The sequence below is a fragment of the Eumetopias jubatus genome, unplaced genomic scaffold (assembly GCF_037043125.1).
Source record: "Eumetopias jubatus isolate StellerSeaLion01/CBP00866 unplaced genomic scaffold, mEumJub1_p1.0 scaffold_12, whole genome shotgun sequence".
Classification (NCBI taxonomy): Eukaryota; Metazoa; Chordata; class Mammalia; order Carnivora; family Otariidae; genus Eumetopias; species Eumetopias jubatus.
Window position 1 is genome coordinate 113,402,618 of NW_028274818.1, and position 11,270 is coordinate 113,413,887.

At 43.9% G+C, this 11,270-nt stretch overlaps 1 pseudogene; it reads right to left on the reverse strand.

Moving 5' to 3' along the window:
* Positions 1-8,464: 8,464 nt before the first annotated feature.
* Positions 8,465-9,577, reverse strand: LOC148162933 (deoxyribose-phosphate aldolase-like; annotated as a pseudogene).
* Between the last annotated feature and the right edge of the window lie 1,693 nt (positions 9,578-11,270).

Consider the following 11,270-nt stretch of genomic DNA (forward strand, 5'->3'; position numbering starts at 1 on the left):
TCCGTGGGTTGTCTCTTCATTTTGTTCACTGTTTCCTTTGCTGTGCCGAAGGTTTTTATCTGGATGAATTCCCAAAAGTTCATTTTTGCTTTTGTTTCCCTTACCTTTAGAAATGTGTCTTGAAAGAAGTTGCTGTGTCCCCTGTGAAAGAAGTTACTGCTTGTGTTCTCCTCTAGGATTTGGATGGATTCCTGTCTCACCTTGAGGTCTTTCATCCATTTTGAGTTTATCTTTGTGTATGATGTCAGAGAATGATCCAGTTTCATTTTTCTGCATGTGGCTGTCCAGTTGTCCCAGCACCATTTATTGAAGAGACTGTCTTTTGTCCATTGGATGGTCTTTCCTGCTTTATCAAAGAGTATTTGACCATAGAGTCAAGGGTCCATTTCTGGGTTCTCTATTCTGTTTCATTGATCTATGTGTCTGTATTTGTGCCAGTACCATGATGTCTTGATGATCACATTTGTAATGTAGCTTGAAGTCAGGCAGTGTGATGCCCCCAGGTTTGGTCTTCTTTTTCAACATGATTTCTTGGTACTAATGTTAAAGGTGTTTTGCCTCAAGTTCTTCCCTTTAAGTGTAATTATAATGATAATGGTGATTTTTACCTTTTACCATCCATGGGCTCTGATCCTGGGCTCCCATGGAAGATATCCTTTAACATTTTACCAAGCTCATAACAGCTGGGTAAAACCTCAAAGCATGGGCCATGTGTTCATCCCCAAACACATATTGTACATCTGCTTTGAGAAGAAAAAGATAACCAAAAAATGCCATTGCAAACATAAAGATAAGAAAAACAAAAGAACCTCTCTGGTTCCCATAAGATTCAAGTCATACTGACTTGCACAAACTGAAAACATAAGAAAAAGTCTGTAACTTTCTGGAATGTTCTTCCTCATGATGATGTGTAACTCTGTATGTAAAACAACACAGAACAAATATATAAACCTGCCCCAAATGATCCTTCCCTGGAGCACTCCCTTCTTGTGAAGATTGTGTCTCCCAGGCCGCTGTCCTGAGGTGGGTTTGAATAAAACTCTTCATTTTTCTCTAAACTGTTTAAAAGGGTTTGTTCATTTAGTATTGACAGTAACAGTATATTTTCTTTTTAAGTGAAAAATAAATGTTCCTGGTTCACAACTCCAATAGCACAGAAGGGTGGCTATTCTTCATCCTGGACATTTCCCTGCAGAACCAGGCATATGTATATATATTCTAGCTCAAAAGGGCTCATCCTACAAGGACGCTTTGAAGGTCTAAGAAGCACTATCCACTTCCTGGGTGAGACTAGAAATTGAAGCTCTTCCCGCTTAGAGCATTACTTTTTGGGTTCAAAATTGCCTTGGAAATGTGGGAAACCATGGCATTTCCTAAAGCCCAAGCCTTGGAGGGTCTGAGAGCAGCTAACCTTGCCAGGAGCCAGAAACAGCTCTGTAGGCAGGGTTGGTGCAGGAGGAGATGGGGCAGACCTCTGGGGGTGGTCTGCAGCCAGAGGGGTCAGCAAAAGGGGTCGGATGTCTGGGGGGCCCTACCCATGACCCCACCCATACCTGCCCCACTGAGCCAGGTGTTGGGGCTAGGAGGTGCCTCTAGGACCACCTGCACTCACAGAGAGGCACTGGTGTGAGGGTGGGTTGCATGGTACAGGCAGGTGCAGCATCCAGTGGGCTCGGGGCACAACCCTCCCTGACCAATCACCATGTGGGGGTGGAGCTACCTCTCTGTGGGTGGACCTGGGGCTGCCCAGGGATGCAGAGGTGGGGCAGGTGAAATGGCGCTCCAAAAGAGTTGACCTGAGTAGTTCCTGGCTGGGTAAGTCCGTGCTGTGGGCTGAGGTGGGGGTTCCGGGGATACGGTGTGGGCTGGGTGGGAGGTGGGGGTCTTAGAAGGCCACAGGCAGTGAGCTAATGCTGCCAACTCTGATGAGTTTTCTTTTCCCCTTGAAAGTCTCTTCTGCCCAAAGTCCATCAACTGGCCATATCCCCCAGACCTGTGAACTCCAGGGCACTTGCTCACCTGAGCTTTTGTGGGGTGGGTTGTAGACATTTCATGGTTTCCCATGTTCCCCAGGAAGAGTGCATGTAAGGACGACACACAGCCCGCAATTTCAGTGGGATGCCCCCTGTCCCCTGTCATAGACAGTGCAGGTAATGGACCTTAAGCAGCACCCTGAGTTCAGCAGGGTGTCCCTGTGCCCCAGAGCACGGGTGTGGTGGCAACAAGCCTCAGAGCCGTCCCCCAACTTCAGTATTGTGCACTGCCTCTGCCTGGAGATGGTGGTAATGGTCTGTGCAGGAGGGTCCTCCGGGTGGGCCCTGGAGGCTGGAGTAAACCAGACCACACTCAAGTGACATGAGAAACAGATGAGTTGAGGAGTAATTTGGAAGAGTAATTTCACTTTTCCAAAAAAGACAATGTCATTGGTAATCTTACCATTTCCAAGGATGTGGATGGATCTAGAGTGGATTAAGCTAAGCAAAATCAGTAAGGAAAGACAAATCTCCTATGATCTCACTCATATGTGGAACTTCAGAAAGAAAACAGATGAACATAGTTGCGGGGGGCGGGGAAGAGAGAGGCAAATGAGGAAACAGACTCAACCTTAGAGAACAAACCAAGGGTTGCTGGAGGGCAGGTGCATGGGGGGAAGGGTTAAATGGGTGATGGGTATTAGGGAGGGTACTTGTTGGGATGAGCACTGGGTGTCATATGCAGGTGAGGAATCACTAAATCCTACACCTGAAGCGAATATTACACTGCATGTTAACTAACTGGAATTTAAGTAAAAGAAGAAAAGAAAAAGACAATGTTCTGCTTCGTGAAGTGTAGGGTAAAAATGTAGTGATTTTGGCTGTACTATTCTGTAGATGATAGTTTTAAAACACCCTGTTGTAGGATACACTAGTTTCTTACGTCACAAGGGGTCCTCGGAAGGCTGTGATGAAAGATTCAGAGCATTTTCATGTTCCATTGATATGTGACAGTTTGCCCAGGTAGGAAGGTAAGTGCAGAGAAATATGACAGAAGGGGAAAGGAGGTGTGAACCATTCATTAGGTAGCCTTCCACCTTTCTCATGAAAGCCTTGGGCCAGTGTCATTTTGGAAGAAGAGGTGGAATTCTGGAGCTCTGCAGCAGATGGGGGAGTTCCAGGTCTGGGTAAAATTCACAGGGGTCTCAGAGGAGAGCTGAGTGCATTGAGCAGGAGGGTGTGGGCAGGGCGGGCTCCAGGGGTGGCTGTGGGTCTCCCGTGTGAGAGTTGTGACAGGTGAGGGCCGTGAGGAGGTTCCTGGCTGAGGACAGGTGAGGCCCAGGTGGAGAGCTGGCCGAGCACCTTCTTCTGTGCCACCAGCCTCACCCAACATACACGACGTCATCGTCTGTCCCTGTCACTCCGGTTCAGACGTCTCAGAGTTGCCAGGCTGAGACGTTTGTTTGAGCTTCTTTCTTTGAGTGTGTGTGAAGTTGCAAAACTTAGATGGTGGAAATGACAGGTCATCAGAACATCTGTTACTCTTTTATTTCCTGCTCTTCTTCCAATCACCAAAGTGAATCATACCTGCTACTGGAAGGGGCTATTGTGCTTTTTTATTTCCTGTTTCAATTAAACAATGGGAGAACAATCTTCTGAAATACTAAAAGAATCCTTTGTGGGTGTTCATGTTTTCCTCTTCCATGAACCACATTCTGATATTAGAAATTATGTTTTAAAGTAAAACACAACCTCAGAGCTGTAACAGGGTGCCGTGCCCTTTGTGAGAGGGACACATGGAGAAGGAGTGTAGGTTCTTTAGGAGCTTGGGGAGTGGTGCATCGTGCTCCCAAAGGAAATTGAGCCCCCTGTTAGCCTTCCCTGAGGGAGCTGTTTACCTGGTGGCCCATCCTGGGCTCTGGAAGCTTGACCCGGTGAGTCACTTGCAACTTGAGCTAGGGAATTTATGAAGAAAATGGAAGGAATCCTGGAGGGTGCCTGCATCCTTTGTACTAGGACAACTCCATGTAGCAAAGGAACTCATCACCCGTGAGGTGTGTTGGGATCCCTGAGGGAAAGGGCTTCGCTTCGTGGGCTGAGGCTGTGTCTTCATCCTTATCTGGACCAGAGCCATGTTGTGTGGCTATGGAGATCCAGACCCTTATGTGACCACATTATTATTATTATTATTATTATTATTATTATTATTATTATTATTTTAAGAAAGCAATATAGATATTGACTTCGAGATACGAATATCAAAAGGAAAAACACAAGGTCTCCTATATATATAATGATTGAACTTGTGGTATCTCTCATTAATATGGGTAATGTAGGGCTGCCCACAGGACACCAGTCTCCATGAAGGTCTATTTCCAAGTGGAACTGGATGTGTGAGACTGAGGCTGAACCTGTGCAGTCTGCTGACCCTGCTGCAGGCTCCTTCCTGAAATCTGTGCAGCAAAGCCTGGTTTGTGATGACGTCACAGGAAAGAGGGACAGGTTCACCACTCTGCCTGACGACGGGAGGATTCTGGACTTTAATCGCAGGTGGTTGGTGCAGGGAGGAGAGAAGTCTGTTTCCCAGGACCTTGGCCAGAGGGAGATTTGGACCCTGGGATGGGTCTCTGTTCAGCTTTCTCAGATGAGCACCTCAGGCAAGGGGAGGAAGTGTGTGTGCTCACCTGTAACTGAGGAAGGTGTCTGGTTTCAGGTCTCATGTGCAGGTGGAGTCCTCGTGTGGCTCATTTTCCTGATGGTGTTCAGGGTACAGTAGGTGGACCCCCTGGTCCTGCGCATTCTGGTTGTGCAAGAGCCCTGGGGCACCTTTTCCCCAGGGCTTTGGAACAGGAAATAGGAGGGAGTCAGTGGTGAAACCATCAGTGTAGGCCTCTGGTTCTGCCCTGCTGAGATGGACTGGTGACTGTGATAACTGCTATGGAAATACAGAGCATGAGACAGGGCAGGGGTGCTGAAGGGGAGGTGGGGGTGGTGCTTGCTATTCACATAGGCGCTAGTGGGCCCTCACAAGGAAGGTGATCCTTGAGTCAAGATCTAAAGAAGGTGAGTGATATCATATCAAGAGCATTCTAAAGGGAAGGGAAAACATGTGCAAAGGCCCTGGGGCAGGAGGACACCGGGTATGGCCAGGAGCAGCAAGAAGACACTGTGGCCACAGGAGACAGCTTAGGACATGACCTCAGGGAGCTGACAGAGGGAGACAGAAAGCCATTGCAGGGTTGTGACCCCATGGGACACTTTTTCACTGGGCCATCCTGACTACAGTGTTGAGAACAGATGACAGAGGGTTGAGGATGGGCAAGGGAGGGCCATGATGAAGGTTTTCCAGGAAGTCAGGTAAGAGATGGGCTCCAATGTGGACCAGACAGGTGGCCTTCGAAGAAGTGGTCAGTCATGTTACGTTGAAGATGGAGCTCACTGCATTTGCTGATGGGTTAGATACTGGGAATGGGAGAAAGGAGGAATTGGTGTAACACCCAGCTTTGATTGGTTGTCCTGAGTGAAGGGAAGGAGGAGGTTTCTGGGGGTAGGAGGTTGTCTGTGTTCCGCACGCTCGGGAAGGTGCCTTTCACGGTGGATCTGCTGATGTGTGTGTCCGGGAGAACAGTTAACATCTACTCCCTCAGCAAATTTCAAGTACAAGTGTTCCCCACTTTTTAAAAGTTCACGGTGAGACACTGGCTTTCTTTGAAAGATCTACGTCATTGCCTGGCTTCAGTAACAGGAAGAAACCTGAAGAGGATTTCCCTCTTATGAAAAAAGTCGAAAACTGAGCATCGCGTTCAGCATCTGTTTTGCTGGGAGCCACTGCAGAGGCGGCGAACACCACAACCAGCTCCTTCCTGGGAACCGCTCACCACGTCCAGCCCCCAGCGCTTTGAATTGTGTCTGTGAGCATCAGCTGTGCTTTATCTCCATCCATTAGGAATTTGTGTCCCGAGGCCTAAGGAAAGCCAAAGAGAAGTCATTTTTGGAGTCTGAGCTTGCTCACTATTTTTTCTATATAAATGAATGGTAATTCCTCCCTTGGTTTACACCACTTCTGCTGTGAAAGGTTTCCTAAGATCAATGTACTTTCAAATAGTGGGGGAAACTGTACCCCATCCTGCTGGGTTAGCTTTAGTCTCCATGCTGCACAGAATGTTCCATGACTTACGGATTTTATCACTCGAACATTGTGCCTCTGACCACCTTCCGTGCCCCCCATCCCCGAATCTGGCAACCACCAGTCTGTTCTCAGTATCTATGCGTTCAGTATATTTTTCCATGTGGAATGTCCATGAACATCTGTTATTTGTCTTTCTGTGTCTGAGTTACTTAGCATAATGCTCCCAAGGTCTCTGTTTCTATGTCTGGTTATTGTGAATAATGTTGCAGTGAACAATGGAGTGCATCTATCTTCTTGAGGTAGTGTTTTTGTGTTCTCTAGATAAATACTCAGTAGAGTAATTCCTGGGTCATGTGGTAGTTGTGTTCATTTTTTCAGGAACCTCTATACTGTTTGTCACAGTGGTTGTACCAATGTACATTCCCACCAACGGTGCACAGGGTCCCCTTGTCTACACACCTTTGACCACACCTGGTTTCTGTCTCTGGGACCATTGCCGTCCCAACAGTTGTGAGGTGATAGCGGATTACAGGTTTGACTTATGTTTCCCTGACGATGATTTGTGATGTTGAACAACGTTTTCTGTGTCTGTTGGTCACCTGGGTGCCATCTTTGGAGCGTATCCGTTCACATATTCTCCCCATTTTTTATACAGGTTTTTGTTTGTTTGTTTTGATTTGTATGAGTGTTTTGGGTATTTTGGATATTAGCCTCTTCTCACACATATGATTTGCAGATATTTTTTCTCATTGGGTAGTCCACCTTTTAAGTTTTTTATTAGTATTTTTTTTTTTTTTTGCTGTGCAGAGATTTCAATTTCATGTCGTTCTACTTGTTTATTTTTGCATTTGTTGCCTTTGCTTTTAGTGTCCAATCTAAAATACTCTTTGCCAAAACCATGTCCAGAAACGTACTACCTGTGCTTTCTTCTCAGAGGTTTATGGATTCAGGTCTTATGTTCAAGTCATTCATCCATTTAAATTTTTGTGTAAGAAAGTGATGCAGTTCCATTCTTCTGCACGTAGCGTGTGGTTTTCCAGTGCAGTTCACTGAAGAGACAGTCCTTTCCGCACTGCATATTGTCTGCTGCTGTGTCGTCAGTTAAGACCATAGCTGTGTGGGTTAGTTTCTCAGCTTTCTTCTGCTTCTGCTTCTTCTTCTCCCTCCTCTTCCTCCTTCCTCCGTTTTTGTCTTAGCGTTTTCCTTTGAGAAAATATATTTCCCGTAAGAATAATATGCAGTGTGGACTTCATTGATTACATGTCATACTATTTGTTAGGACACTTCTCTGACATGTGATTTTTAAATGAGTAGCTGGATCTATAGCTCCCAACAGGTTAAACATTTGGGCAGAACTTCTCAAGTCATGTTATATCCTTCCATCAAATATGGATTGTGTGTGATTGTTGTCTTTTTTGATGCTATCAGTTGTGATGATGAATATCTATATTTCCTTCTCCATGATAGTTTTATTAAAGTGATTTTAAGTTTTCTTAAAAATGTGCATTCTAAATCATCCTTATTTTATAATATATATTTATATAAAACATGTTTAAACAGAAGCATTTATTGGAATCAGCTGTTGAAACAGCTGATTAATTAATATTAATAAATATTAATTCCCATGCAGAGTTAATAATATCAGAGCTAAGTTTAAATAAACCTTTAATGTACTGACTCTAATGAGTAAATTTTGCCAAAAGTGCTATGACTATCATTCTCCGAGCTTTCTATTCTATTCCATTGACCTGTGTGTCTGTTTCTAGGCCAGCACCATACAATTTTATTTTTCCAAAAAAATAAACTACAGAGATTTTTTTATTTAAAAAATGCAATAGCCTAGTATCATGTACTGACAAGAGTTTCATTAACAAAACAATTAATAGGAGAGCATATCTGTTGCAAAAATTAAAGACAGATTTTCATGGCAGGAAGTTAGTGCCAAGTCAGTGACTCCTGAATTCGTCAGAGTATGGCCGGCAGCTCAGGGATGCTACGTTTTCTTTCACTAAAGACATGTTTCTTGGGCAGTTTAACGTCCCCCCCCCCCTTAGTATTTAATGCTGTCAAAGCTATGATTAATATTTTATTCAGAATTTTTAGGAGAAAATCTTCACAAAATTAACAATACAGATCTTCAAGTAATTAGGACCACTCTGAGGCACCTGAAAAGAATTCCATGTATGGATTCGTTGATTTTTTCTTTTATTCTTTGAATTAAATTCAGTGAAAGTTTTAAGGCGGGAAAAAAGTCAGTTATCTATTCATTCCCTCATGTTTTAATTAAACAATTTTAGCGATTACGTAGAAAAACACATTTTACATGTTGCTGTAAAGCACTTTTCCGGAACTGGTCACAGATTTAAGACATCGGAAGATGATGATAGGCCACATATCTTCCTGTAACGTGATGGTAAATCTGCCTCTCGATGTCCGTAACCAGAGTACTGGCACCTATTCGGAACAGTTCTGGCGTCAGCCATTCATCTCCCAGCTCTTCACAAGAGAGGGACAAGCAAGGGAATCCTTGTCACTGCGGTGCCTCCTGCTGGTTTAAAGCCTACCTTGTTTCCAGTTTTCCAGAAGAAATCTCTAATGGCCCGCAGCATTACTATAGCTACTGGGAAAGTGGCATTTACCGTTTCTTTTCCAGTAGAGGTCTTAATAAAGTCTGATCCTGCCATCATTGCGATCATACTGGCTTTATAGACATGAGTAAGAGATCCACGTTCTCCTGTAGCTAAGATGGTTTTGAGATGAGCCTCCCCACAGGCCTTGCAAAACTGACCAATCTCATCACACAGGGCTTCCCGCTGGCCGGTCAGCACCAAGGTCCTATTAATCACCACATCGATTTCCATAACTCCATTTTCCACAGCCAATCTGATCTCTTCCAATCGTGTTTTTAAATGAGTCTGTCCAGGGCGCCTGGGTGGCTCAGTTGGTTGGGCGACTGCCTTCGGCTCAGGTCATGATCCTGGAGTCCCGGGATCGAGTCCCACATCGGGCTCCCTGCTCAGCAGGGAGTCTGCTTCTTGCTCTGACCCTCTTCCCTCTCGTGCTATCTCTCATTCTCCCTCTCAAATAAATAAATAAATAAATAAATAAATAAATAAATAAATAAATAAATGAGTCTGTCCAGCTGGAAAGCCAGTGTGCACGGAAGCCACTGGGATGGTACAGCCTGGGGCCTTCAGTGTTTTAACCGCATCACACAGCTGCGTGGTGTAGAAATAAACAACAGTGGTCATAAGGCCTTTATCACACATATTTAAACTTTTAAAAGAGCTTCCCGGATTGGATACTTGGCTTTATAACAGAGCCTTTGAACGTTGGATGATGTGTCATCGTCTGAAAGTGTAGTAAGACCTATAAAGGTAATGGCTTTCAGGAGCCAAGCAGCTTCCCACTCCTTTTTCACTGTTCTGCAAGCCTGGATTTATTCTGCATGCCTCAGAACTGCGGGTTGATTCATTTCTTACTTTTATTCCTAGATTTTTTTTCTTGATGCAATTGTAAATGGCATTGTTTTCTTATTTTCTCTTTGTGGAAGTTTGTCATCACTATACAGAAATGCAACAAGTTGGGACACCTGGTAGCTTAGTCAGTTTAAGCATCTGTCTTTGGCTCAGGTCACAATCCCAGGGTCCTGGCATCGAAAACCTCATTGGGCTCCCTCCTCAGTGGGGTGTCGCCTTCTCCATCCCCTTCTGCTGCTCACCCTGCTTGTGATGTTTCTCTATCTCTGTCAAATAAATAAATAAAATCTTAAAAAAACGAAATGCACCAGGTCTCTGTATATTGACTTTGTGTCTTGCAGCTTTACTGAATTTATTTATTCTAACAGTTTTTTGGTGGAATCTTTAGGGATTTCTATATATAGTATGTCATTTGCAAATAGTGACAGTTTTCCTATTTGGATTTCATCTTTTCTTTTCTTTCTTTTCTATCTTTCATTCTTTCTCTTCCTTCTTTCTTTCTTTCTTTCTTTCTTTCTTTCTTTCTTTCTTTCTTTCTTTTCTTTCTTCTCTCTCTCTCTCTCTTTGTTTCTTTTTCTTTCTTTTTTTTGGTCTAAATGCTTTGACTAGGGCTTTCAATACTGTGTTGAATGAAAGTGAGGAGAGTGGAAATCTTTGTCTTGTTCTTGATCTTAGTGGAAAAGTTTTCAGCTTTTCACCCTTGAGTATGATTTTAGCTGTGAGCTTTTCAAATATGGTCTATGTTCCCTATATACCCAGATGGTTTATAGTTTTTTTCATACATGCATATCGAATCTTGTCAAGTGCTCTTTCTGCGTCTATTGTTACAATCATATGATTTTTATCGTTTATTATTTTAAGATGGTGTATCCTGATGTTTAATGTGCACATGTGCAAACATCCTGGCATCCCTGGAATAAACCCCACTTGATTGTGTTGTGTGATTCTCCCGATGTATTGTTGAATTCAGTTTCCTTATAATTTGTTGAGGATTTTGGCATCTATGTTCTTGAGGGATATTGGCTTTCCTTTTCTTTTTATCCCATCCCCCCACCCCTCTCCCCTCTAGAAACCTCAGTTTGTTTTTCAGAGTCCATCGTCTCTCATGGTTCGTCTCCCCCTCCGACTTACTCCCCTTCATTCTTCCTCTCCTGCTATCTTATTCCTCTTTTTTTTCTTAACATATATTGCATTATTTGTTTCAGAAGTACAGGTCTGTGATTCAACAGTCTTGTACAATTCACAGCGCCCACCGTAGCACATACCCTCCCCAATGTCTATCACCCAGTCACCCCATCCCTCCCACACCCCCACCACTCCAGGAACACTTAGTTTGTTTCCTGAGATTAAGAATTCCTCATGTCACTGAGGTCATATGATACATGTCTTTCTCCGATTGACTTATTTCACTCAGCATAACACCCTCCCGTTCCATCCACGTCGTTGCAATTGGCAAGATCTCATTCCTTTTGATGGCTGCATAATATTCCATTGTGTATATATACCACTGCTTCATTATCCATTCATCTGTCAAGGGACATCTTGGCTCTTTCCACAGTTTGGCTATTGTGGACATTGCTGCTATAAACATCAGGGTGAATGTACTCCTTTGGATCCCTACATTTGGATCTTTGTGGTAAATACCCAGTAGTGCAATTGCTATATCGTATGGTAGCTCTATTTTCATCT